The 25,417-nt window shown below is 43.9% G+C and overlaps 1 pseudogene across 1 annotated transcript; it reads left to right on the top strand.

Annotated features, from left to right (window-relative positions):
* Window positions 1–6,059: 6,059 nt before the first annotated feature.
* LOC309544647 lies at window positions 6,060–7,121 on the top strand (annotated as a pseudogene). The gene has a single exon. The product of its transcript is annotated as an uncharacterized misc_RNA (transcript).
* Window positions 7,122–25,417: the final 18,296 nt, after the last annotated feature.

Genomic DNA, 25,417 nt, shown 5'->3' with positions numbered 1-25,417 from the left:
ACGTGATTTGGCACAGAGGTGCCACCCTGTAGCAGTAAAACTCCTATAGGGCAGACCTTAAGTGCTTAAAAATAAAAAAGGACCCACTGTAGGACACAAGCAGATCAGATACAGATTCTGCAGGGGGAAAGGCACACTTATGGACTCTGTGGTCAGAGTCACCAATAAGGGTTGCAATTTGTCCTTCATAGCTGTGGTGAAATTCTCCAGGAAGAGGACCAATAAGGGGGCCATAACTGACAGAGCTAAGGAAAACTCTGAGGACTCAATATTCCAGGCTGCCAGTGTCAAGTGTCCAAACGAGCTCCCTATGGGTATACGCTTACCAGAGCTGGTAAATCAAAAGGCAGGTTCTCAGAAGCAAATCTCGTCCCTTTGATAGTTGACTGGAACCAATATCTCGCGTAGACTCAATAAATTGGAGGAAAGATAGAAACGCAATAGCGTAAAACCCAACAAAAACGGATGAACAAATACACCAGAGTGAGTGACTAACAACTGGATGAATAATGTGAACTCCACCAGTGTGTGAAAATCAGAAAAAAGAAGAATGCTCTAAAAGGGACACCTATAGGTACCCCTTACCAAAGGTAGCTGAAAAACATGAAGTCATATATTATGTGCAATCCTGTAACAGCCGGTGTCGCCTCTTACCACAGTGTAGAGATATGTTTGCCAATGTGAATGGAAAATCCTAAATACATGTCTTCTATGTAGATAACCACCACCAATATCACTCGCCTCTTACCAGATAAAAAATCAGATTGAGCCAAATAAAGCAAGAGAGTCAAGTATGACAGGACGCCAGCCTTCACCAATAGGATTTGCCTCTTACCCTAAGGAGATGATAAATGAGCCTATGGGAATGATGAGCTTCACGGAACCTGCAGTGGACTCCAGGGCGAGTGACTCCAATATAGCCAGGGTAATCACCACCAAATGAAAGAAAAGACCTCCATAGTGTAAAACCATACGATTTATTTGAGGAGAAAAGAATAAAACTTACAGAAAATGAGGAAATGGGGAGCATGTATATCAAGGCCGCCGGACGGACGGTCTCCGCTCGTCCGCACTTCCTGGTCGCGATCAGATGACGTCAGTACGCCGTGTCCTTACGACGTTTCGTCACAGATGACGTTTTCAAAGGTGCGGACGGCGCACTGACACCATCTATTTAACCAGAAGGGATGGGGCTGGGCCACCGGAGAACAATGAGGACCGCTCCGCCATCTTAAATGTGGGAACGGGGCATCCAATTCATGGTACCACAATGAAATCCGGGCACAGCCTAGCATCCCTAATTGTGCATAACAAGCAAGACAATTTGAACAATCCCGCTCGCTGCAGGTTACATAAATAATTATCTGAAGAAAACATATCGGACATTGAGTACAGTATTAAGTTGAGAACACCAAGGGGGAACCCTTGGTGAGGGGCATATCAAAGTTAGAGATGACTTGGATACACCGTGCCAAAACATATGTGCCGTTCGGTCTCAATGTTGATGTTGAGGTTAATGCTTTTATTGATAATTCATGATTTTTATTATTTTTAACCTTTCTGGGATCTCCCGGTATAATTTTTAAATTAAATATTTTGCAAATAAGAATTACACCCAGTCTTATTGTTACCTTTAAAGGGGTTTACTGTCAAGATATGTACTCGTACTTATCTATTTAGCTTATCCTTGGATCGGATTTAATTGTATTTGGATATTAATTTTTATATAATTTTTACCCTTCATTACAATGTGGCCTTCACTGACTATACTATGTTAAGCATGGCTCTCTGCAAAGAAATTGCAATTCCTTTTGTTGCCACCAGATGGCATTGCAATCATATTGCTATAGTTAATGTCGAGCTTGACCCGATTCGTTTGGGTTTAGATGACACCGTTTTTAGGATCGACAAATACATTAACTTTTTAATTTTATTTCCTTTTTGTTTTGGTATAATTAGCCTTCACTAAGGATGTAATGTGTAATCGAGACTTTGCTTGGTTCTTTGCAGGGAGACCGTGCATCTTTCTTAATTGCCATTAATTGGTGTTCTCAACTTAATACTGTACTCAATGTCCGATATGTTTTCTTCAGATAATTATTTATGTAACCTGCAGCGAGCGGGATTGTTCAAATTGTCTTGCTTGTTATGCACAATTAGGGATGCTAGGCTGTGCCCGGATATCATTGTGGTATTATGAATTGGATGCCCCGTTCCCACATTTAAGATGGCGGAGCGGTCCTCATTGTTCTCCGGTGGCCCAGCCCCATCCCTTCTGGTTAAATAGATGGCGTCAGTGCGCCGTCCGCACCTTTGAAAACATCATCTGTGACGAAACGTCGTAAGGACACGGCGTACTGACGTCATCTGATCGCGACCAGGAAGTGCGGACGAGCGGAGACCGTCCGGCCGGCGGCCTTGATATACATGCTCCCCATTTCCTCGTTTTCTGTAAGTTTTATTCTTTTCTCCTCAAATAAATCGTATGGTTTTACACTATGGAGGTCTTTTCTTTCATTTGGTGGTGATTACCCTGGCTATATTGGAGTCACTCGCCCTGGAGTCCACTGCAGGTTCCGTGAAGCTCATCATTCCCATAGGCTCATTTATCATCTCCTTAGGGTAAGAGGCAAATCCTATTGGTGAAGGCTGGCGTCCTGTCATACTTGACTCTCTTGCTTTATTTGGCTCAATCTGATTTTTTATCTGGTAAGAGGCGAGTGATATTGGTGGTGGTTATCTACATAGAAGACATGTATTTAGGATTTTCCATTCACATTGGCAAACATATCTCTACACTGTGGTAAGAGGCGACACCGGCTGTTACAGGATTGCACATAATATATGACTGCATGTTTTTCAGCTACCTTTGGTAAGGGGTACCTATAGGTGTCCCTTTTAGAGCATTCTTCTTTTTTCTGATTTTCACACACTGGTGGAGTTCACATTATTCATCCAGTTGTTAGTCACTCACTCTGGTGTATTTGTTCATCCGTTTTTGTTGGGTTTTACGCTATTGCGTTTCTATCTTTCCTCCAATTTATTGAGTCTACGCGAGATATTGGTTCCAGTCTACTATCAAAGGGACGAGATTTGCTTCTGAGAACCTGCCTTTTGATTTACCAGCTCTGGTAAGCGTATACCCATAGGGAGCTTGTTTGGACACTGTGTTCCTGATTTATATGGACTTTATGGACTTTATTTTCCATTACTCAAGTTAGCGCGACTTTTTATAGAAATATTGCTTGGGGTGTGGTCACACTTGAAGTTGCTGCTGTTCTCCTGTACCATTAGCGCGGTTATTACTTTCTATTTACCTTTGCCAGTGTCAAGTACTTGAGTTGATGCACTGCAGGCTACACCAGAGCTTATAGTGGAACATAAGAGGGAGGTACCCGTTACAGTGGGACTGTGCCCTGTGTATATGGGAGCCAACATGTTGTGCTGCTAGGCAGGTACAAAATAGCTCAGGGTACTCGGTTAAACCTTGGGTACTCATGAACAGGCTGCTCATGGTAGAAGAGGTTTGTACAGCCAGCAGTGACAAGTCACTCTTGCGGGAAAGAAAAAACCTGTGTCAGTTCTGACAAGAAGCATTCGTTGAAACTGTTACCTCACATGAATGGCAGTCCTAAATTACAGTCCTCTAAACTAAGTGCCATCATTGCTCAGCATTTGCCCTTGCCACTGTACTCTGATGGAAAATTGGTACATTAACGGCACCAAACTTTCTTGATAATTAGGTAACTTCTGGTACCTAGTCCACACAGCCTACTCAAAAGTGAGCCTTCAGAGTCTGGGTCACACCAGAAGATGTGCATAGAGACCAACTCAACAGCACATAGGGAAAAATTGATTAAGGAAAATATTATCCTAAAAAAACAAAACAAATTCAAAGTCATTTCAATTTAACTCTTAACTTAAGATTAACTTAACTCTTGACTTAAGATTGTTATATCTCTGTTTACTCTATGTGATACCAATTTTTGTCATATTATTGTACCAATTCTCTTTGTACCACCATCCTCTGTTTCCTTTCAATAAAAGTTTGTATACAAAAAAAAACAAAAAAAAAACAAATAAATAGATAGTAAATGGGTTCCACTTTTCTCAGTAGAGAAAATGTGTCCAAGTCCTCTCATAGGTGGCAATATAGCCCCAATTGTCTCTAATTCTTGTGTTCCTCAGTTAACAAGAAAGAGTTTTATTATGAGCTTAACAACTTTAGGACCGGAGGATTTTCCTGCTTTACGTCCAGGCCACTTTTTGCGGTTCGGCACTGTGCGACTTTAACTGACAATTGCGCGGTCATGCAACGCCGTACCCAAACAAAATTTACGTCCTTTTTTCCCACAAACAGAGCTTTCTTTTGGTGGTATTTGATCACCTCTGCACTTTACATTTTTGCGATATTAATAAAAAAAAGCGACAATTTTGAAAAAATAACAATATTTTTTTACTTTGACAGTTAAAAAATATCCAATATATTAAATTTTTGTCATATATTTAGGCCAAAATGTATTTAGCTACATGTCTTTGACAAAAAAATTCTCAATGAGCGTATTTTTAACCGCTTTAAGACCGGAATATTTTACCCAATTCCTGACCAGGCCATATTTTGCGATTCGGCACTGCGTTACTTTGGAGGAACTCAGGGAGGCCTACATTACCTGGAAGGAGGACAAGAGGTTCTTCGGAAAGGTAAGCGACTACTGGGAGTTTGTGAAAGTCAAGCTACGCAGCTTCTTTCAGGCAAGGGGACGCCAGCAAGTGTGTGCCAGGAAGAGGGAACTCAGGAGACTGCAACGTCAGATGCAGTCCCTGCAGGACCTCACCACTGCGGCTGGGACGTTAGGCAGGACCTGGAGGACACCAAGAAGAGCCTGAAAGGACACTTCGAGGAAGAATCCAGGCACCTCGTCTTCCCTTCCAAGGTGGAGAATCTTGAGAAAGGTGAGAAATGTAACTCTTTCTTTTTCAGGAAACTCCACTCAGGACACACTCCCTTGTCTGAGCTGCGGGACGAGACCGGAACACTCCAGAAGGGGAAGGAGGCTGTGATGCAAGTGGTCAGCGACTACTACACCAACCTCTACTCCCCGAAAGAAACAGATACGGCTGAGGCCGACAGGTTCTTGTCAGGTATCACTAACCAAATTGATCCTGCAGGTATGTCGGCAATCAACGCCCCCTTGGCGCTGGAGGAACTGCACTCTGCCGTCAGATCCTTTAGGCAAGGCAGGACCCCGGGCTGCGACGGTCTCCCAGCGGAGCTCTATGTAGCGCTGTGGGATCTCGTTGGCCCGGACCTGCTCGAGCTGTACGAGGAGATGGTGGTGGAGGGCACAATGCCTCCGTCGCTGAGGGAGGGGATGATCACGATTTTGTATAAGCGTAAGGGGGAGAGAGGGGATCTGAAAAATTGGCATCCCATCTCTCTCTTGAACGTGGACTACAAAATCCTCGCCAAGGTTCTGGCCAACAGGCTGAAATCTGTCATCGGACAGATCATCCACCTGTATCAGACTTGTGGCATTCCTGGTCGCAGGATTGCGGACAACCTTGCGCTTGTCCGGGACACGGTCCAGTACATTCAAGGCCGCCGTGTGCACGCGGCCCTGGTCAGTCTTGACCAGGAAAAGGCCTTTGACCGTGTCTCCCATGAGTTTATGTGCAGAGCTCTGCACAGGTTTGGTCTTGGGGACATGTTTTGTTCGTATGTGAATGTGATGTATAATGACATTTGTAGTACGGTGTTGGTGAATGGCTGGAAAACTGACCCTTTCCCTGTTCTCTCTGGGGTCAGACAAGGCTGCCCTCTCTCACCTCTGCTTTTTGTTTGCTGTATAGAGCTCTTTGCCGAATGCATCCGACAGAACCCAGAGATCAGAGGGATCACCGCACCGGGACCGGACAGAAGGGTTGTCAAGTGCTGACTCTACATGGACGACGTAACGGTGTTCTGTGCTGATCAGCGCTCCATCGACTCGCTCGTCCAGACCTGTGAGGACTTCGGCAAAGCTTCAGGGGCAAAAGTCAACTGCGGGAAGTCAGAGATCATGCTCTTCGGAAAGTGGTTCCTGCCTTCTTCTGCATCAATCCCTTTCAGCATCAAGGCGGACTTCATCAAAATTCTTGGAGTTTGGTTTGGAGCTGAGGGCGCAGCCCTGAAGTCTTGGGAGGAGAGACTGTCCAAGATGAGACAAAAGTTTGGGCTATGGAGCCTCAGAGAACTCACCATCGAAGGGAAAACACTGGTACTCCGCAGCGAGATCCTCCCTGTGTTGCAGTACCTCGCCCAGGCCTGACCCCCCCGGGTCAACACCTGCAGGGCCATCACCAGGGCGGTGTTCCACTTCATCTGGGGCTCCAAGATGGACAGAGTGAAGCGAGCAGTCATGTTCAAGGAACCCCTCAAGGGCGGTAAGGGCGTGCCCGACATCGCAACGTTACTGGGGGTGTTCTTTGCCTGCAACTGCATCCGCAGAACTTTGATTGACAGAACTTCGGACTCTGGAGGCAACTCCATGTCCCGTTTTTTCCTCCTGCCTCTCTGGAGGTCCCTTGGATGGGACAAATGGGACAGCTCCATCCCCTACAACTGGGACACTCCTTGGTACTACTTGGACACCTTCAAGTTCATCAAGGAGCTGGGGCTGCATGGAATTAAGCCCGACTTGTGGAAGCCAAAAACTATCTACAAGTTGATCAGAGCATCGGACATTGCTGAGACTGTTCCAGGCCTCCCTTCAGCCACTTGCAAAGTGGTCTGGAGGAATGTTTCTTCAAAGAGACTCACCAACAGGCATAAAGATCTGGCGTGGATGGCTGTCCAGGGGGGTTTGCCACTCAGGACATTTATGCATGCCAGAAACTTGTGCAGATACAGGCACTGCCCCTTTTGTATCATCCATGAGGAAACGTCTCATGGTACTTTTACACAGGAGGACATTGACAACGCCTGGCGGGTGTTGTGTTGCTTTAAGGACGCTTTATGGTGCGCCAGAAAGCGCCTTATCCACCAGCGGGAGAGGATGTCCATTGAGGACTGTCGCAGACTGGTTCACAGTCTGCTCAGAGACTATAACCTGATGGATCTCATGGAGGAAGAGGAGGTCTGAAGATTTCCCCTTCCCCCACTCTCCCTTGTGTGTCTTTGTCCATTCAATAAAGCTTCGGGCCTGTGATTTCTTTCCCCTCCCCTTACCCCTCTCTCCCACCCCCCATTACACCTGTTGCTTTTTGAAAATGTTATAGTATTGATACAGTTATGAGTAATGCAACGTATAGACAATGTTTTTAGTTTCATGCTTCAGGGGTATTGCGGCGTCATGCATGATGTGATGGCACGGGGTATCCTTACTCCGCACACCACATCAGGCATCATACCGCAGAATGAATGTATGTGATTGAATGTATTTATTAGTATGACCGGAAATGTATTGTAATGTAGTGTATTTATGCGCTGCGTCGCAGTACAGGGGAGAATGTACCCCGACAAAAGTATTGTTTTTTGTATATCTTTTATGCAAATAAAGATTACATTTTCAACCAAAAAAATGATGATGGGTTTGAATAGAAGAAAGAGATTCTGTGGACAGGTGTCTTTATTACACATAACAAGCTGTAGTTAGGAGCACCCTAAATCGACAGAACTAATCTGTGTAGCACATGAGCCCATACTATAGCCAGTCTGTTGGAGCCAGAATTATTGTTGGTTGGTAGGAGATCAAATACTTATTTTACTCACTGAACTGCAACTCAATTTATAATATTTGTATTGTGTGTTTTTTCTGGATTTTTGGTTTCTCTCTATCATTTAAAATACACCTATGATAACAATTATAGACCCTTCATTTCTTTGTAAGTGGGCAGACTTACAAAATCTGCAGGAGATCAAATAATTATTTTTCCCACTGTATGTATATATATATATACAGTATATATATATATATATATATATATATATATATATATATATATATATATATATATATATATATATATATATATATATATATACAGTATATATGTTCAGAAATGTGTGTGTTAAAATATGAATTTGTTTCTGCAAGAAGAAAGTTGTGTTCTTTTTTTTTTTTTTCTAGATTCCTGTCACTTGCCTTGTCACTTGGTTGTTTAGGGACACACATCAAGTGTATTTATGCATTTAAAAAATCTCTATTCCCTATAAGAGTAGATAAATCTTGTACAGGGTATGTTATTTTTTTTTTGTTCTTGGCCTTCAAACTCAAACATGATCCTTCTTCACGCGTTCTCACTTAGTATTTTCCTGACATTCTTCTTTCCCTGGGATTCTGTCCTCAAGTGACCCTCCTGCTTTATTCAGTTTATATTTGGAGCACTCTGAGCTATGTAGGAAAGAGCTCTGTATTCCTTTAAAAGGCTAGGTTAGCTTTAATTTTAAACCAACATCCAAAAAAAGAAAGTTGTAATTATAGTTTAAGTACCACCACATTTAAGGAAAAGACACTGAGATAACAACAACTTAATGAAGGCGCTACGATTAAGCAGTAAATCTGCAATATAAATTACCATTGTAAAAAGAAGCTGCTAATATCGTTAATAAATATGCATGGAAATGTGCATATCAGTACAGAATCTAAAGTGGAACTAAACCATTCCTCTCCTTTACAACCATCTTAGCCTCTTTTTGATCTGCAGCTGCCATGGTACTCCACATGTGATTAACTATGACACCAGCCATTTGATGGCTTGACTGTTAAGTTGAGCACTGTTTAATAACTGTGACAGGTATTTTTCAAGGCATATGCCTTGACTGTAACTGTTTTTTAAAACAGTTAAACTGGTGAGTTTAGTTCAGCTTTAAGATATTTTGAATTGTACTTTGGCCTTAAAGCTAAGCTCTGTTTGTCTTTCACAGTTAAAACGGTAGTAAACCGCAGCTGTTTAAATAAAAAAACACCTGTAAGACAATTGCATATTGTGCTAGTATGCATCGCGTACTAGCACATTATGAAATACTCAACTTCCAGTGGCAAAGTGAACAAAACCTTCCAGTGGCGCGCTGACACTACTGAGAGGGCTGACATTTTCCCCCGGTCTTTATTCCGGGGTAACACGCTTTGGCTATGTGATTGGCCAGAGCCGCAATGACGTCATTCCCGAACATGTGCGTGGGAGCACTTTGATTTGGCACGAAGCTCTGACTGTTCAGCAAGGTATGCTGAACCTTCAGAGCTCATGCACCGGTGACGTAACTGCATCCAGGGTGAATATCTCTTAAACAATTCATGTTTAGGAGATATTCATTTTACCTACAGGTAAGCCTTATTATAGGCTTATCTGTAGGTAAAAATCACCAGGCTGGCTTTACTACCGATTCAAGGCCATTTTAGGTGAAATAGGTAATGCCAGGGGTCCATATTGTCCCTCAAGCAGACCCTGCATAAAAATGCAGCCATTCCACCTTTCATTTGGGAACCCCCTTTTGGTAAAAGGTATGAGTCAAACTAGGACTTTAGTGGGACTCTGGGAAGATTGCCAATCATGCAAGAATGTGCTCCAGAACACTAGACTTAAAGCGGAATTCCACCTAAGAGTGGAACTTCCGCTCTTTTGTTTCCCCCCCCCCCCCTCTGACATCGCTGGACTCCAGGACAGGTAAGTGTCCTATTATTAAAAGTTCGCAGCTACAGTATGTGTAGCTGCTGACTTTTAATTTTTGGAGGGGGTGGAGGGGGAGGGGGAGGGGGAGGCGGAGCTTCGCTTTACGATAAGAAAGTCGGAAGTAAAATTTCATCCGACGATCGATCTGCCAATATTCGGGTTCGTTAGTATGGTGCTTTCGATGGCTGTTTACCAATTTTCGTATGACAAAAGCTGAATTTGCAGGCTATAAAATTTTTATCATAAGTGAACGCAACATCCGATTTTTGTTTAATTAGTCAAATTTTCATGCTAAAAAAATTTGTAAGAGCAAGACTACGTATGCCGGGAAACAAAAGAATACATACAAAATAGTTCAACACATTACATCACTTCTGAAGTTGAATTCTGTCACATGAGAATTTTCATATAAAAGTAACCTCTTCACTTTCGATATGAGACTAGCATGCAACAAAAAACTGACGAAAAATCTGTCCAATAATCTGATCATGTGTATGAGGCTTTACTGACAATGTGTGTTGGAGAAATGTCTGCCCCCAAAATTAAAAAGACCTCAATTATCTTCAATTCTTATTACTATGTGCTGATGAAGAAGCAAAAAACAATCTGTGGGAATTCATAATAGGGTGTTGTAGATATCCTTTAGAGTTTCATCAGGGCGCAGTACCAAAAGTGTTTGTGCGTGTGCTCAATTCAGAGACAAATACATACATCTGTTAGTGCTCACGTACTGGACATCCTTAGTGCACTCCCTCCTGCCCAGGCCACTATGCCCATCACAATGGCAGGCACATGGCTGAGGAGTTTTGTACTAGGGGTGGGCAGAGCCTGATGGTAAATGGAGAGAGACCAATTTCACATCAGGTCCGCTTTACGTTTGATTGACATCGCATGTCAGTGGGAAGATTCACTATTCAGTTCAACAGCAGCTTTTGAACTTTCCCCAATGCCGTGCATGGTTAATCAAAAGTGAAGTGGACCTGATAGGGAAATAGTTTCTCAGTTCTCCATCAAGCTCTGCCCACCCAGAGACAAGTCATTGCCTAAATACTGGCATTGCCATATTTGGGTAATGCCATCACCACCTGCATTCCCAGCCCATTTATTTACATATAGTTTTCAGCCATGATATCTCCCAGCCAACAGCTAAATGGGGCAGAGGATACAGTACTGTGTGGGAAGCTGTAGCATTTATCACAATTTTCCAGCACATGCCCCACTGAGTATTGGCACACCCCTGTATGCCAGCTCAGAGTTGGTCTTTAGTACCACCAGTTTCCTTATCTGAGAACTGGCAGTAATTTCTTAAAAATCTGTCGCTGCCCAGGTGATAGCTAAGTGGAGGCAGTGATTACTACCTAAATTTGTTACACGTGTCAATATTGTTTTCAACACTGGCACAAACTCGTGCCTGAATTAGACATTCTTAAAGCGGTAGTATCCTGCTTTTTGACACTTTTACTTACAGGTAAGCCTATAATAAGGCTTACCTGTAGGTACAATTAATATCTCCTAAACCGGCATGGTTTAGGAGATATTTGCAGTGCATGCAGCCGCTCACACGAGCAGGGCATGCGCTCTCAAGGTCCGGGGGGACCTTCAGTTTTCCTTGCCAGGAGCTTGCTGGAAAATCACTCCCGCGCGCATGCGCGTGAGTGACGTCATTGCGGCTCCAGCCAATCACAGAGCCAGAGCCGCCGAACCCAGAAGAGACGCCGAGGGATCATGGCAGCGCCTGCAGCGATGTCCGGGGGTCCGTGTCGGGGCTTCGTTCTAAGGTAAGTAATACATAATGAGCTAGTATGCGATGCATATGCCTTTGTCTTGCAGGTTTTTTTGTTTTTTTGGGGTTTTTTTTCGGGTTTACAACCGCTTTAAGGAAACTACCAGAAATATGTTGTTATATCTTTACTGAATTCCCCTGAATGTGCCTAAGCTGAGAGTAAACAACCAAAGACACCCCTTTACCAATGCAAGCACAGTAGAAGTGGGACTGCTATGATTTGCTGATGATTTCTATAGGTTTTCATTGCAAATAAGCTCACATGCTTTTGGCATTGTAATAAACTCTTCTTTTGGTGGGTAACAAGGCCTTCAGCTCTCACTCCATGCGATTTCCTGTGAAACACACATTTCCTAGTATGCAGTCATTTTCCAGGCTGGTTCTGATTACTGTGTGGTTATACATATTATGAAGCCATGGTACAATGCAATGCTTTGTACAACAACCTTCTCCGTATATTCTGTCATACTGGCAGAAGTTCAGCTTTGCTGTCTGCTGGCAATGACTAATATAGCCAAACGTACACCGTCTACCAATAAAAAGGGCCAGCCTCATGAACTTAAACTAAAACACACAGCTGTTACCTATAATTATAAATTTACGCATACATAATGTTAAATGTAGAAACAGCAAGTCTCATACAATGAGCTCAATTTGAGCATATAGAAGTCCTGATTGCAATCAGAGTGCTAGCAGTTATTATGCGAGCCAGCAAAAAACAGTACAATAAAGTGAACATTGCCTACGTCAGAAGAAGCGGTCATGGTCACTGTTAATGAAGGGCAAGCTGAATTGTGAATGAAATGTATCACCTGGAATAAGCAGGCTGTGTTTCTCATTCCCACACAGAATGACCTCTGCCCAGGGCTATAAACACTGAAATTCTCTGTCAATTTATGTGTTTTCCAAGTCTCCATGGTTTGAAAAGGAACATATGTTAGGAATAAACTATGTTACATGTTCTAGACATGTGAAAGGCTTTTATCCAGTTTTTCACAGAATACTACTCAGAATACTAACTGGGAAAAATCAGTAATGACTAAAAGGGGCCCCTGTCTTTATAACAAGGTTTGACGAGTTTTTTTTATGAATCTTGGTAAAATACGAGTTTATTTGAATAAAAGGTCATTATAATAATATGATTACCAACAGGATGCGTAAAAGATTTCACCAAATGATATCATGTACATCTTAAAAAGAGAATAAACACAGCATGAAGAAGGATGTATTTGGTCAGTTGTATCACCATATATAGTATGCAGGCATTGCAGACGTTGCTTGCACGCACAGCGCACCTTGCTCCTGATGCTGCTAGGTTGGACGTTCCTCCTGTTGTTGCACCTGGTGCTGCTCCTGTTGCTGCTCCTGCTCTTGCAGTTGCAGCTGGAGTCGCTGGTACCAGAGGGATGAATGGTTTAGCCCCCCTCCACAGCGCTATGGGGGCTAACCGAGTCAGTGTCGTGGCTTCCTAAACCAAGTGGGCATTTATTATGAGATGGTTCCTCAGGCATTTCCTTCTGACAGGTCCTAAGTGGGCTTCCTAATCTCATTGCTCTCGGACAAAGCCTTGGCCTTGGCGAATCCCTTACGATAATCATGTGATACTCGATTACCCGAGTTTTGTTGCCTCCTTTCGTAGGGTATTCGATGTGCTTTTGTACCCTGGCAGCAGAGATGGGCTGGAACAATGAGTTCTGATAGCTATCTTCTCTCATGGACTCTCAGATGCATTGAAGGACGAGATTGCGGCAAAGGATCTCCCTGATGAGCTCGAGGCTCTCATTTCCTTCCTGATTTTGATCAATACCAGGCTCATCGTTTAAAGAGTGCCTGCAGAGGCCTCCTACCAGATTGGCTCCTACGTTTTCTTTCCCACCCATTTCTCTGAAATCCAGGAAACGCTTGCACCTAAGGTCCTGTCCGGGGCAGATCTTAGATGGAATTTTTTTATCCCTGGTTTGCCGTAAAGATAAACCTCTAATCACAGCTGTCCTCTCCTGGGCAGCAGGTTTGGTGGTTACTCAGGTGTTGGTAGACTCCGGTGCTGGCGGTTATTTTATTGATAGTACGTTTGCTACTGCGAATTCCATAGCCTTGCAGCCTTGTGTTTCTCCACTAGTTATTAAGGCGATTGATGGCAGACCCCTGCAACCAGCACAGGTTATCCACGAGACTGTTCCGGTTGATATGGTAATAGGGGCTGTTCACAGGTTATTTCGTCTACACACTACTCCATTGTTTTAGGGTACCCTTGGCTTCAGAAACACAATCTGACCTTTGATTGGCAGTCGGTCAAGATCCTCTCTTGGTCTCCACAGTGTGGCGCTGTTTGTATCCATGGGACTGTTAAGGTACTTTGTACCTCCTCAGATTCAGTGTTGCCTACTGAATATCGTGATTATCAAGATGTATTTGACAAGGTGCGCTCTGGTACTCTTCCTCCTCGCGTTTAATACCAGAACCGTTCATTACGAATCTCTGGTGATGCCCTTTGGCTTGTGCAATACGCTCACTGTCTTCCAGGAGTTCATTGTCTATTTGGACAATTTACACGGACTCCATTGAATCACACTACCTGGATGTCAGATGGATGCTGCAATGGTTACGCGAGAATGGGCTTTTCTGTAAGCTTGAGAAATGTGAATTCCACCTGTCTCAGGTTGCCTTCTTGGGCTACATCATTTCTGCTGAAGGGTTCTCCATGGACCCTGAGAAAGTTTCGGCTGTTCTACAAATTGCCTCGCCCCAGTGGTCTCTGTTCCATTTAGCGTTTCTTTGGGTTTGCCAACTACTTTCGGAAAATTTATCAGGAACCTTTCCTCTTTGGCCAAACCTATCTCAAATCTGACCAAGAAGGGCAGCGATTCCAATAATGGGATGCCTGCTGCCATCCAAGTCTGCTTTTGCTTCGGCTCCCATTCTTTCTCATCCCAATCCTGGTTTGTCCTTTGTCCTAGAGGTGGATGCATCTGAGACGGAAGTAGGCGCCCTCCTGTCTCAGCGTCGGACACCTGATGGACCCTTACTTACTTGTGGGTTCTACTCCAAGAAGCTGTCTCCAGCTGAATGCAATTACGAGATTGGAGACAGAGAGCTCTTAGCCATTATCCTGGCTCTCAAAGAGTGGAGACACTTGCTCAAAGGTTCTGTGGTTCCAGTTCTCATTCTCACTGATCATAAGAATCTGACATATCTCCCAGGGGCCAAGAGGCTCACACCCCATAAGGCCAGATGGGCCTTATTCTTGTCTCATTTTAACTATGTGGTCTCCTGTTTGCCTGGCTCCAAGAATTTTAAGGCTGATGCCTTGTCGCGCCAGTATTCTGAGTTGTCCAGGGAGGACTCCGTGCCAACACCGGTCATACCTTCAGATCATATCCTGGCTACCATCCGCACCAACTTAACCTCTCCTCTTGGGTAACAGATCTTGGCTGCCCAACCTGATGCTCCCACAGAGAGACCTGCTGGCAAATTGTTTTTTTTTACCTTGCGCATCAGACTGTTGAGCACATACCACAATTTCTATTGGGCTATTTCGCGTCAGCTCTGGTGGCCTTCTCTCTGCACTGATTTTGCTGCGTATGTGGCTGCTTGTTTGGTGTGTGCCCAAAACAAATCTCCTCGGCACCTTCCCTTGGGCCTTTTGCATCCCATTCCCAATGCGGAGCGTCCTTGGTCTCACCTGGCCATGGATTTTATTGTGGAACTTCCCCCATCTCGATGTTACATGGTTATCCTCATGGTTGTCGACTGGTTATCCAAAATGTACCACTGTGTTCTGTTTAAGCGGCTGCCTACCACTCAGGAGCTTGCCTCTGTGTTTGCCAGAGAGGTATTCCATTTACATCAGTTGTCTATGGAGATTGTCTCGGACTGTGGGAGCCAGTTTGTCTCCAGGTTCTGGCGTGCCTTTTGCTCCCAGTTGGGCATTCAACTCTCCTTCTCCTCGACCTACCATCCGCAGTCAAAAGGTGCTGCTGAGCGTTCCAACCAAGCTCTGGAGCAATTTCTTCACTGCTATATCTCTGACCATCAGGATAATTTGGTTGATCTACTACCCTAGGCGGAGTTTGCCAGGAACTCTGCCATCAACTCGTCTTCCAGAATGTCTCCATTCCTGGCCAATTATGAGTTCCAACCCACTGTGTTGCCCGAGTCATTCTCGCCATAGGATATCCCGGCAGTGGAGGATCAACTTTTTGCCCTCCGTTCCTCTTGGGTTCAGATTCAAGAGTATTTATGGGTCTCTGCACAGCGTCAGAAGCTCCAGGCAGACTGGGGGCATTTATCTGCTCCTTCGTACCAGGTCGGGGAGAGGGTGTGGTTGTCGACCTGTAATTTCAACCTCAGAGTGCCCACTCTAAAACTGGCATCCCGTTTTGTTGGGCCTTTTTGCATCCTCTGTAAGGTTAACCCAGTGGCCTATGCCCTAGGTCTTCCCACTGGCATGCGTATCTCCAATGTCTTTCACATGTCACTTTTGAAGCCACTGGTTTGCAATCGCTATACTTATTCACTTCCTCACCCTTGTCCCATTCCTGTGTGCTATCATGAGGAGTTTGCGGTTAGCAGCATCTTGGATTCTGGTCTGTTCCAAGGTCAGGTTCAATACCTGGTGCACTGGAAGGGTTATGGTCCTGAGGAGCGCTCCTGGGTCCTCCCACTGATGTCATGCTCCCGCCCTTTACCGCACTTTCCATGCTCGCTTGCCTCAGAAATTGTTTTTTGCTCCGCGGAGGAGGGGCCATTGAGGGGAGGGTACTGTCACGGTTTTACCTTGAGCTCCTGTTGGCCGCCATCTTGGACATGTGCAGACTGCTGCCTCTTTTAAACTCTAATTGCATCATCACTTGCCTGCTGCCTGGGTGTCGCACAGGGATGATGCTGCACACCTGACTATATCTATCACCTGATAGGTTGCAGTCCTTGACCTTGCGTTTGTGCTCCATGGTGCATCCCTGCTAGCAGTCTTCTGTTCTCCATGTTCCTCCGTGTATGACCTGGCTTGGCTGACTACTCTCCTGGCTCTCGACCACTGCATCGGCAGACGACCCCGCATTCGCAGACAACCCGGCATCAGTAGACTACCCGCTTCTGGACTCGACCCCGACTTGGATGACTACCCGCTTCTGGACTTGACCCCAGCTTGTTCCTGCTCTCACCTCCTCACTCTTGCTGTGCGCTTATTGTTGTTTGCTCCAATAAACTACTTTATTTTACCTGCATCCTCGTGTGGTCTGGTTTCCTGGCACCCTGACAGGATTTCAATTACACTATTGTATTCACAAGCATTCCCATATCCCAGGCATTACCTATCAGCTCACACAATTCAAAGCTTTATGCCATAGGGGGGAACTGGTATGCCATTCTCTCTCCTTGTTTGATGCCTCCTTGCCTCACCCTGGGGAGGACTATATTGTATACCTTAGTTTCCCACAAAATGGGAATCTGATCTAGGTCTGAGCCTTACTCCTATCCAAAGAAAGAAGATTATCCACTTTGCCCAAAAGTCGTCTATCACCATCAGGGTTTCGGATACTAGCTCCAAATTCCTTACTAGATGGTAAAGGGTCCCCACCCAACTTCACCGTACATTTCCTTAGACCCTGACTCCTGTTGGTGCTGTGGTGTGGATGATGGGGACCATGCTCCACATTGCTGAAAATTCAGCAAGATGTAACCGTTGTCATTAAACATCTTATCCCTGTTGATCTGCATTATAACCCAGCGGCCTGCTTGTTGCACTTGATGGAGAGAACTGTCAAAAAATCCAAATCTTCTCTTATCATACATATCCTAAATGCTTTTAAAGCCTGTATTCCGCTTCGCTGGAGAGATGCTGACCCTCCTACGACAGCCCTTTGGTTCGCCAAAGTTAAAAACCTACGGGACATGGATCTTAAAGCCACGCTGCACAACACGGAAGAGTCATACACTGAAACTTGGAGCCCCCTGGAACTATTTTGTGTACTCTGACACCTACATCAATGAGCTGTCCAACTCCCTGTGAAATTCCACCTACCCTGTTCTTACCTGGGAGAGGGGTGACCATTTGACCTTTCCGCCCTTCCTACCCCCTGGCCCTCCCCCTTGTCCTGCCTCCTTTTTCCTGTTCCTTCCCTCCCTTGCTTTTCCTTTTGGTCCTGCTCTCACACCCTGTCTACTCAACTCAACCTCCATCCTTACTCTCTATCCCTTCCCACCCCCTGACTGCTTTTTTGGGTGATAACCAGTCCTCGATATGGGAATCTATTATGCTCATTTTTGGTTTCTGGTGTTCACCCCCTTTCTTCATTACTGTCAACATCATTCAATTTTGCTCAATACATTAAACGGTTGTTGTGTTTATTTAATTCTGCAGTATATGTCACCTCTCATTTAAATGTTAACCATTGTTTTTGTTTCTGCAAGAAAAGTCTACAAGACTGTCCATGGCTATGTCTTGGTACTGGACCGTTTTGCTAGATAGCTTTTTTTTTTCTCTTTTTATCAGCAAATTGCACAATTTAAAGAGGAACTAATAATAAATAAAAGTCAACAGCTACAAATACTGTAATTGCTGACTTTAATAAACAGACACTTACTAGTTAGGAGTCCAGCGCTGTCTTTACCCAGACCAGTTCTTCTCCTGCCTTCGGATCCCAGGCACCGCCATCCTGACTGTGGGAAGCCGGCTGTGACTTCCTGTTGTTTCACAGCTCCCACTGTGCATACGTGAGATTCGCTGGGCGTTTAGACTGGTCCAGCAGCCTCCTGGGGCATGTGAATCCATTTATTTGTTTAATATAAAACATTAAAATTGTAACATGGCATAGCCCAACATGGCTTAATTGATATGTTCAAAGATAAAATACATAATAATTTACAAATTTGTCTCACAGCTCGTTGCTGTGGAGGAGGGGGATGAGCTTAACTTTCACTTTTGATTGAAGTTTCACTTTAGGTCTGCAGCAACCACTGGCCAGCTGGAAGTATGCATGTGTAGAGATGCCAGAGACGTGTTCTTTCATATTGTTAGCAGGTAGGGAAGTGGCAATAAATGGAGCCTCAGATAGTAATAAAAACTTGACAGGGGTTATAAATGTAATTGTAACGCTGAGCGCTCCGATCCCTGCTCCTGGACCAGAGCGCTCGCGGCGTTCGTCCCAGATCCACTCACCTGTGCCCGCTCCGGCTCTCTCCTCCGCTCCCCGCTCACGTGGTTCCCGGCGTGCGCGTCCCTGCACCATAGGGCGCGCGCGCGCCGGCTGTTTGTAATATAAAGGGCCAGTGCACCAGTAATTGGTGCCTGGTCCAAACCTCCCTTCCTGTTTCCTGTTTCCTGTTCTCTGTTTCCTGTTTCCTGTTTCCTGTTCTCTGTTTCCTGTTTCCTGTTCTCTGTTTCCTGTTTCATATATAATGGACCTGCCCCTTCTTGCCCTTGCCGGATCTTTGTTGCCTTGTTGCCTTAGTGAAAGTGTTACCTGTGTTATCCTTTGCCTGTTGCCGAACCCTTTGCTAACGACTACCGCATCTGAACCTGTGCTGCCTGCCCTGACCTTTGCTACGTCTGACTACGCCTCTGCCTGTCCCTCTTGTACTACGCCTATATCAGCAGTCGGTGAGGTTGAGCCGCTACCAGAGGACACGACCTGGTAGTTACCGCCGTAGCAAGCCCATCCCGCCTTGCGGCGGGCTCTGGGGAAAACCAGTAACTACTTAGAACCGATCCTCTGGTACTGTCCACGCCAATCCTTCACTGACACAGCGGATCCACTCCCTGCACCGCTCCTGCTACCAGTCCGGACCCTGACAGTAATCCTGGTTTATTCACAAGCAGGAGAATGCAATGTTAATGCAATGTTTCTTTTGGAATAAAAATATACACATTTGAGTATGTGCAAGTGGCATTACCTGAAGAAATAGCATTTTAAACTAACAGAGAATACAGGTAGCATTATATTACAGTAGTACAACATGTACAAGTTTGCATGTATCACCAGTACTATGTACAGAAGGCGTTAAATCACCAGTGCCATGTAAAAGTAGTGTTATATCACTACCATTACCAGGTATGAGTAGCATTATACAGTATCACCATTACCATGAGCAAATACTATTATATCACCAGTGCATTGTACTTGTAGCATTATACCTCCAATACCATGCACAGGTAGCATTATATCACCAGTACCATGTGCAAGAAGCATTATATCACCATTACTAAATCCAAGTAGTATTGTACCATGTAGAAGTAGCATGATAATGCCAGTACCATGTACAAGTTGCATTATGACACCGGTATGATATGCAAGTAGTATTATATCACTAGTAACATGTACATGTAGCATTATAACACTATTAACATGTACAAGTATAAATATATCTTGAGTGCCATGTACAGCCAGCAGTATACCACCAGTGCTGTGTAAAAGCAGTGTTATCATCACCAACATTACAAGTATAACAGTGCTTTTCACAAGTAACATTATCTCACCAGTACTATTTACAATAAGCATTATCTCACCAGTACTATTTACAATAAGCATTATCTCACCAGTACTATGTACAATAAGCATTATATCACCAGTGCCATGTAAAAGTAATGTTATATCCCCATTAATAGGTACAAGTAGCATTAAACCCCCAGTAATATTTACTGTACAACAGAATTATATCACCAGTATGAGGTAGCATTATATCACCTTTATCAAGTACAATTAATTATATATCACTGGTGCAATGTTAAAGTAGCATTATGCCACCAGTGACATATATAAGTAGCATTAAATCACTAATAATACTTACAATAGAATTATATCACCAGTACTATGTGTAAGTTGTGTTATCTCACCTGCACTTGGTACAAGTATCATTATATTGTGTTTCTCCTCAATAAACTCCAGTCCCTTGGCTTCCAAGGTTCTGCTCTATCCTGGTTTTCCTCCTACCTATCACAGCACTCCATAAATGTTGCCTACAACTCTCCTCCTCTGCACTTCCTTATTCAGTTGGGCTTCCCCAAGGTTCTGTCCTTGGACCCCTTCTCTTCTCTATCTACCTTCCCTCCTCCCATACAAAGCCATTTACAACAGTGCCGCAAGTTACATGTAAAGGATACAGAGTGCAGGTATACAGCATCAGCAATGGTGACCAGTTTGTTGTAGCTGTACTTAGGCGACTGAAACCACATTGTGTATGATTTTAGTAAGATTTATTAATAATCAAATAAAACCCATCCAACACCAGGAAACAAAATACAGAGCAAAAGTGAAGATATCCATGAACTATAAACCAGGCAACAACATACCTAACTAGTAACCTAACTATACTTCAATATATACAAAACGGGAACACGGATAAATTGGGTAAGACAGAAGCGGCAAGGAGATGGATAAGGAAGAGGCCAGAATTGGGATCATGAACAAGGGGAGGAGAAATAAGGTAGCAGGGCACAGAATGCAGGTAGCAAGAACAGAATCACAGTAGAAATCAGGATCAAAGTGAGAAGCAGCACACCAATAACCAGGTAGAAGGTACACAGGCAAAACACCGAACCAGTAAAAGATGTTAGGGAAAGAGTTGTATACCTTCCTATCAGCCAGACTCATGTGAGACTGATTACTACTGTATGATCAGCTGCCCCAAAAAAACGCCAGCTACAAAAACGCCCAGGTGTGTTTTTGCAGCAGGCGTTTTTTTGGGCATTTTTTGTGGGTCTTTGGAGGCAGGCAAAACATCTGAACTTGTGTATATGGGTATATATACACACACACTTATATGTATTTATACACATACATACATATAGGTGTGATAGGAGCGGAGCCATATGCCTGTTAATTATTTACTTAGCGCAGCCATAGGGTTCTGCTCCTTTCACACCTATATATGTGTATATATACATACATGTGTGTGTGTATATATACCCATATACAGAAGTTCTGATGTTATGCCTGCCTCCAATAACCCCCCAAAAATGCCCAAAAAAACGCTTGCTACAAAACCGGCAAGGTGTGAAAATAGCGGAGCCATATCCCTGTTCTATTGCAATTCTAATACAAACAAACTTTTTTTTTTCTGGTTCTGGACATGCTACAGAGCTGAAACTTCACAGGTACATTTTTAGACCCCCCAGACACTAAACCCAAAGAAATCTCATTTTTTTTTTTTCAATAATTTTTTCAATAATTGGCTCTCTATCAAAAATGACAATTTTTAAGAACTTTTTTTGTGTGATTAATAGTCCCTGGGGCATGACCCAGAACCCTAGGCACTTTTTAGGGGCATTTATTGGGTTTTATGGCTTCAAAATGGTGTTTTTTGATTACTGAAGTTCGGGTCCCATTGATTTCAATGGGGTTCTGAAATCCGGGCCGAACTTTCGGGAAGTTCGGGTGTTCTGGTCGAACCGAACTTTTGAAAAGTTCGATCATCCCTAATCAACAACACAGTGGAGTGCACATGTGCCTAATTGAGATGAGGAAAAAATGCACATGCAAAAATGCATTTGGAATGCAGAAATTGTGGCATGAACCATCCCACAGTAGCTCAATAAGCTACTAAAAATAATCCTTTTAGTCCTATCCCCAGGGGGATGATATGCCAGTAGTGTATAGAATTAGTATATGGCCCAAATTAAATTCACCCAAACTGCCCTCTCCACTCTGCATTAGACGCAGCAGCAATCAAACAGAGCCCGCCTCATTTCCTGGTTGGGGGGACATCCAGCAACATTGAGTTTTTTCCTCCAAAGCCTGAGGTCTGCCCTTTTAATTTATTGGATTTTGGTTCAATCATGAAGGCTCGGTATCACATGCGGGCTTTACATAGGACAATCTGCATGAGAATTCAGCCCACCTAAGAATACTTACTTCTCCAAGACTGACATCCACCCATCAGGGTGTAGCTGTCTTTAGGGGAATTATGAGAGATTATCCTCTCCAAACAGGATATTGACATTAAACCTGTAGGTAAATAAGAGAACCAGTACCTTAGTTAAATGGAAAAGTAGGTTTGATAATAAAGTTGGCAGTGTCTCCACCCAGGACAGGCCTCTGTGAACAGAGGGGATTCCCTACCTGTGAAAGTAACCAATGATCTAATCAAATCTAGATCAGGGGTCTCCAAACTTTCTAAACAACTGACCAGTTTATGGTCTTTATAACTTTAGAAGGGCCGGACTGTGGTCAGTGGGAATAGAAAATGCCCGGGCATCAATGGGAGTAAACAATGCTCCAGCATTAGTTTTAGTGGGAGGAATAGTGCTCTGTTGTTGGTATCAGTGGCAGGAATAGGGCCCATCATTGCTATCTGTTGGAGGAATAGTGCCCCATCATTGGTGTCAGTACATGGAATAGTGCCTCAAGCGCCAGATAAAGGCAAGTAAAGGACCACATCTGACCCCCGGGGCACAGTATAGAGACCATTGCTCTAGATGAATGTTACCGCAAAGTTTAGCTGCAGGAGCCCCCTGAGGATGATGGCGATGTGGCGTCTGTCTTTGTGTCGGAAACCTGAAGACAAGATCTGCATTGATGGGGAGACCCTCTAGCTGTTGTACAACCAGCCTGGAACGCAGCTTCTCACACACAGAAACTGAGTTGTGGCACTGGAACTCAGAGTTGTCCATCTACGCTGCATTGTAGTTCCTAGTAGTTTCTAATCTGTCATGCAACCTCTAACTACCAGAAGTGGCCATTGGATTTCTAACCTCCGTCTGTGCTAGTTATCGAGCCCTAAGCTAAAACTAGCTGTAGAATCCCAGAAGGGACAGGTTTAAATAAAATAATAGGAACTGTATATAAACTCTATTGCAATAAACAGATTTACCAACTAATTTACTGGAAGAGGACCACTACATACACACTGTAGCACAGACCTAGCTATCTGGCACTGTGCATGTGTGATAATAGCAATGGGACAGAGATATTCTGTCTGTCACAAGGATTCAGGTAAACATTCAAGAAGCTATTGGCAGCTACAGATAAACGATTAAAACATAGGAATACTTGCATTATAGGCTCTTCTGGCCTGTAGTTAGAATCATGGACAGGACATATGGCTGAGACTTTCTCGCTCCACTTCCTTCTTCTAGGTTTCATTTAAAGGCATCCTCCAAGAGACGAGAAGTGTTAATAAAACATAATTATATATAACACTGTGTTATTAGCACCTAACAGTAGAGGACAGCAGATCCATACAAAGGTATTTTGATATTTACATAACTCTCCCAAGGAGCCAGTCATACTTCATCAGGACTGAGGGCTCTTGAGAGGAGTATTGAGTCAGGGGGCTGTGATATCTTGAAGAAGGTATGTAGAGCATCCTGCCCCCCCCTCCCACCAGCCATGATCTGCCTGTGCAACATAAAGAAGTACAGAGACCCAGCAGTGACATTGCTGGTTCTTAAATAAGGTATGTAATGAAAATAGAAAGATTTTGTTTAAAATAGGGGGATGAACAAGGTAAAATATAGGCAAATTAAACTTTAAAAGGAACTTTACTACAGGTAAACCGTGAGGCAGTGGTGTATTTAGGTTTTGTGCTGCCCTAGGCCTGACTAAATTTGTGCACCCCCCAATTTAAATATGACCCACCCCTTTCTGTAAAGGCCACACCCCTTCTTGTTTATGACCCACCCTGTCATCTGTAAACCACAGACCATAACCACAGTCTATCAGTGCCCATCAGCATAGCTTCATCAGTTCCCATAAGTTCATCAGTGCAGCCTTATCAGTGCCACCTCTTTACTTCCCATCAGTTCAGCATATCAGAGTGGCCTCATCAGTGGTCACCAGTGCAGCCCCATCAGTGGCCACCAGTGCAGCCTTATCAGTGCCCATTAGTACAGCCTTATATCACGGGATTAGTAAGATATCTTTTAAGATATTTGGACTTGTGTTTGCTGCCACTGATTGTAATTATAGGATTATTTCACTTATTTGTATAATAAATAGGAAGTCCATAGTCATTTTACAAATAATGAAATATTTTTTTTGCTGCCCCCCCCCTGCAAAGTGCCACCCTAGGCCTGGGCCTTGTTGGCCTAGGCCAGGATACAGCACTGCTGTGAGGGCTACAAAAGGTTGTGTGGCTGCTATGGCTTGGTTGCCTGCTAAAATCGGGACATGTTTGGCTGGGTCTGTATTCAGTAGTCACAGAATCATAAAAAGCAAGTAAAAGTAAATGAAAAGGCCAAAGTATCAGCAGGACAGTCAGGCAACTAGTGTTTTCAGAAGAAAAGGTCAGCAGCAGTCTATATACATGTCACAATAGCTTTTTTTTTTTTACAGGAAACCTTTTGTAGGTGAAACATTGAGGCTGCCCTTGCAAAAAACTTTCTGCTAAAATACTAGTTGCTTGGCTGTCTTTCTTATTCTCTGGTCTCAAAACTTTTGGAGTCACTGATCTGGAAAAAATAAAGATGTACTGTAAGGGATTCAAAATTTGATTTCAATGTTTTTTTCTGCTTGTTCCAAGTCTGTGCAAAGGTTTTGAGATTAGATGATCAGCACCATAGACATGCAACTAGCATTTTCAGAAGGAAATCAGAAACGCAGCTCTTATGTTTCTGCACCATTACTTGTACAATGTATAACAAAGGGGCGCATCTTGCTTCTCCAAGCCAAAATCAACAGTCAACCGGCTAGAAAAAAATAGAAAATCGTTGTTCACAAAGAGAGATTTATTAAAGCACAGGCTGCAGGTAAAGCCAAACTCCGAACTCTGAACTCCATACTCCGCCCCCCAACACCCAGTCCCTCCACATTAAAGGTCCCCTGGGCTCCATGCTTTTTTTTTTTCAGTTAGCTTTTACAGTCTTTAACCTGGTCACTTGATACCCTAGAGCTCTCTGCTTCATTATACTGTGAGTTAAAGGCCCCGTGGTGATATAGGGGTCCATTACATTCTCTTCTCACAGTATGTCCTCAGGCTTTTGGGTTGAATGACGCTGGACATTGTTCCTCCTAGAAGACTGAGGACATCTTGTGGGGAAAATAGATT

The sequence above is a fragment of the Pelophylax lessonae genome (genome assembly GCF_965119305.1).
Source record: "Pelophylax lessonae genome assembly, chromosome: 1".
Taxonomy (NCBI): domain Eukaryota; kingdom Metazoa; phylum Chordata; class Amphibia; order Anura; family Ranidae; genus Pelophylax; species Pelophylax lessonae.
The sequence above is the reverse complement of the archived record's forward strand: the minus strand, read 5'-3'. Positions and strand labels throughout refer to the sequence as shown.